The sequence below is a fragment of the Callospermophilus lateralis genome, chromosome 13 (genome assembly GCF_048772815.1).
Source record: "Callospermophilus lateralis isolate mCalLat2 chromosome 13, mCalLat2.hap1, whole genome shotgun sequence".
Classification (NCBI taxonomy): domain Eukaryota; kingdom Metazoa; phylum Chordata; class Mammalia; order Rodentia; family Sciuridae; genus Callospermophilus; species Callospermophilus lateralis.
In genome coordinates this window covers 81,661,504-81,665,846 of record NC_135317.1, presented here as the reverse complement: position 1 = coordinate 81,665,846, position 4,343 = coordinate 81,661,504, and the positions used below count along the sequence as shown (strand labels likewise).

The 4,343-nt window shown below is 40.4% G+C and overlaps 1 pseudogene; it reads right to left on the bottom strand.

Annotated features, from left to right (window-relative positions):
- Positions 1-1,576: 1,576 nt before the first annotated feature.
- LOC143379252 (heterogeneous nuclear ribonucleoproteins C1/C2-like) lies at positions 1,577-2,489 on the bottom strand (annotated as a pseudogene).
- Between the last annotated feature and the right edge of the window lie 1,854 nt (positions 2,490-4,343).

Genomic DNA, 4,343 nt, shown 5'->3' with positions numbered 1-4,343 from the left:
GTGGACACATACCTTTATTTTTTATTTGGTGGTGCTGAGGATCAAACCCAGTGCCTTACACATGCTAGATGAGTATCTTCCTCTGAGCCACAACTCCAGCCCTATTGCATAATATTTTTTTGAGCACTAACTTCTTGCCCGGTGATGTTGTAGATACCCAGTACAGTTAAGAGCATAAATTCTGGTGTCAGACATTGGGTTACATTCCAGTCTCATCTCTTTGCCAGTCTGATGGCCTCTTGGTTTTCCCATCAGTAAAATGGGGATAATTACACCAGGCCTACCATGGGGTGGAGAGATTCCAAAAGACCAAGCAAAGCATGTACATAGTAAGCACTCACTTGGGATTAGTGATAAGCATTCTGGGAGACCAACTGTGACTGATAAAATTAAGAACCTCAAAGGATCCTAAGCCAAGTAACTAAGTCTAAGGTGAGAGATAATTACATAATAGAGATCTCTGGGTGAAAAAAGTGGAGGTTTTCTCTCATCAAAATATCAAGAAATCAAGACTAGATGATGTGCTATTTTTAAAAGTGTATATATTGGTGGGGGAGCATGGGAGGAATGGGGGAACTTTAGATAGGGCAAAGAGGAGGGAGAGGAAAGGAGGGGGTAAGAGGGTAGGAATGATGGTGGAATGAGTTAGACATCACTACCCTAAGTACATGAATGAGGACATGAATAGTGTGAAAATACTTTGTGGACAATAAGTGACTTGAAAAATTGTGCTCTATATGTTTAATATGAAATGAATTGCATTGTGCCATCAGCTATAACAAATTAAAATAAATAAATAATTTATTTTTTTAAATGTAATATAAAATATACCATATATAAAATGTTTGTAGAAACACAACTGTGGGTTTTTTTGTTTGTTTGTTTGTTTGTTTTGTTTTGTTTTGTTTTGTTTTTCCAAATTCCTGGTTTAATAAGGACTTGTTTATTTTGAGAAAAAAGGTCCCAAATATCAGGCTGTTCACAAAAATAATGCACAGTATCAACTTTAGAAAACAAATATAAGACTATTTACACTAATTATTCTTCTAGAGGATACATTTAACATGCCAACTCTCATTCACAAAAATACATTGTTCCATTTGTGTTGAACAGCCCCACACAGGACTATTATGTGGGGATAATGCACATACTTCTAAAACTCAAAGCTGCTCTCAGGTGCTACAACAAAATGAGATTGCCTTTGCAGTTAGGGAAGCAACTACTGAGATCATGTATAAACGGAAAGAACTGTACTCCCTGCGTAACAAGAGATTATTTTGGAGACAGTTGATCAAAACCATACATCCTTTTTATTGTTAATTCATAAAGAGCAATCAAAATTTAAAGCAAAAATTACAGGGTAAGACTTAATAAAACTACTAGGAGCGTCAAAGGAAGTAAAAATGGGACTAGGCGCAGGGCAATACAAATTAATGAACACGGGAAGGACAAAGATGGGGAGAACAATGAGCATGCGCTGAAGATGCTAGGGGAGAGGATCTGGTGAAATTTTGATCTTAAGACCAGCACCTAGGTAAAGAAATAATGGGTAAGATTTCCAAACCCCACTACGGGCTTAAGAGTCTCTGTCGCCCTCTCCTTCCTCTGCCTCTTTTTCATCATCTCCATCAATGCCAGCTCCTCATCCCCAATCTTCATTATCATAGTCATCCAGTAGGTCCCCCTCCTCAGCAGAGTCCTCTGCACCCCCCTCAGCCTCCATCTTCACATCAGTTTCCTCTTTCTTCAGGGAGCTGCTGCTCTGCTCCTCTTCCAACTTATCATTCTTCGTCTCTACTGCTTGTTTGCTCTGCTGCTTTTCAGTTTTTTCCAGGCTTTCCAGAAGAGAATCCACTTTTTGTTTGATTTGGGTCAGCTCCTTCTTAATGGCCTGAAGGTCATCTCCTTTCAACTTTCCAGACTTGGAAGAAGACCCCTACCCCATGTCCACTCTTAGAATCGAAGCCACTTTTGCCCCTTCGGGAGGTGTCTCCTGATACACACTGGCATTTAGAGGGCACTACAGCCCTAGCAAGAGGAGGAGGAGGAGGAGGAGGAGGAGGAGGAGGAGGAGGAGGAGGAGGAGGAGGAGGAGGAGGAGGAACTCGTGTTGGTAACTCTACATCCTGTCATCATGATCACGTTGAAAGTCATAGTCCAAGTCCAAAGAGGAGCCGTTACATCTCCGCTGCAGATGGCTTCACACCTGCCTTTCCTCTGTTCACTTTGGGCTCTGCAGCCAGATTAAGATCTAAAACTTGGCCAGCGATCATTCTGCCATCCTCTCCTGCCACAGCAGCCCGGCCATTTCGCTCATTAACATACTGGACGAAGGCAAAGCCCTTATGGACAGAGCAGCCCACAATTTTGCCATACTTGGAGAAGACTGCTTCCACATCAGACTTCTTGACCACCAGAGTGTTGAGATTCCCAACGAATACACGGGGGTGCATGGAGCGTGGATCTGTCTTGGTGACGTTGTTAGCCATCGTGTTTAATAAGGTTCCTCACAAAGGCGGAAGAATGTAGCTGAAGATCCAAAAAAAAATCTCACTCAAGCAAAGTTCCACTAACTTATATATTTCAAGCGATTTGTAACCAGGAGCGGGAAGAGAGAAGAGATTCCATTCTGAATCTCCGACTCCCAGATTCTATATGAAGAAGCCAACCGCTGCTGGAGGTCAGCAAGGCAGCCCCAACCGCCCAAGCCTTCATCTCTTCACAAAATCACAACTGTGGCTTAATCCTAAACTCAGTTCTGACTTTTCTCCTGTAAAAGGTTCTGTGTTCACCTATGATAGGTTTATTTTTTTAATTAAATTATTTATTTATTCTAATTTGTTATAATGATGGCAGAGTGTAATTCATTTCATATTACACATATAGAGCACTATAATAGGTATATTAAAAGATTACATTTTTTAAAAGTGTATATATTTCTATTGACTAGTAACTGTGTACATGTTGAAAATTGAGTGTCACCAGGCCCCGTGGCATATACCTGTGATCTCAGCAACTCAGGAGGCTGGAGAAGAAGGATTGCAAGTTTGAGGCCAGCCTCAGCAACTTAGAGAAACCCTGTCTCAAAATTTAAAAAATAAAAATAAAAAGGGCTGGATATGTTGCTCAGTGGTAAAGTGCCCCTAAGTTTAATCCCCAATACCAAAAAGGAAAAAAAAAGAAAGAGTGAAAGAAAGAAAGAAAGAAAGAAAGAAAGAAAGAAAGAAAGAAAGAAAGAAAGAAAAGCAAAGAAAATGAGCCTCAATTTTTGCTCTATTTTTTCTTAACCAAAAACTGATTTATTATAACGTAGGCATTTCTTTTGATGTGGATGCTTACCCAGAAGAATTAAGATCAAGATTTCTTATAGTGAATTAAAATTTTAAGCAATAGAATGATTTTGAGTTTGGTTCCTAAGTTTCTTGTTATTTTGCTTATTATAAAGCTCTCACGAAGTCGGACAGGCAACCAACATCCATGCACCCCAGGAGAGGCCCCAAGAGAGGCTCCAGGTCCCAGTACTCATGCTGTGCTAGCAAGCAGGGTGCGGTGTGATTCCAGATCATAAGCACTCCATCTCTGCAGGGTGTGACAATGTGAACAGCTGGGTACCAGAAGTCAGAGACCAAGTTCAAACACCAGCTCCACCACCTTTACAGAGATACCCTTAGTCTCAGCTCAAGTTCTCAGAGCCTCAGTTTTCCAATTTTTAAAATGGAGTAAGAATTCAACTTTGTCATTTAGAATTTTTTGTACTAAAAATTAAATGATTTTATATATGAGAGAACCTGGTACAAAGGAGATATTCAACCAACGATCATCTCCTTCCATCCTCCAGTTAATGACAAGAATTCCCTCCATCTGTGTGACTTCATCAGATCCTTCAAAGCTAGGTGCTATAACATCAGTCCTCAAATGACATAAATGAAACAAGAATGAATCAGGAGGTTGTGTTGATGACCATCTCTCCCCTGCACTGAGCAGGAGAATTAGCCTTAGTAAAACTCACACAACTCTCCATAACATGTTGGGAACAGGCCCTACAGACCACGTCATGTACTGAAGTCCCCAGGTGTTGTTCTCCTAAGACAAGGTTTTCTGTCTGTCTGTCTGTTTTTGTGGTGCTGAGGATGGAACTCAGGGCTTCCCTCAAATGAGGAAAGTGCTCTAACACTGAGCTGCATCCCCAGCCCCTTCTAACAGGATTTTTATTACATGAATAACCTAATATTTCAGAGATTTAGTATAACATGGAAAGAAATAGGCTTACTCCACTCAGCCATATTTTTAAAGTATAGATTTCATATCAGATTCAACAACATGTGCTCTAAAATGTTTTAATA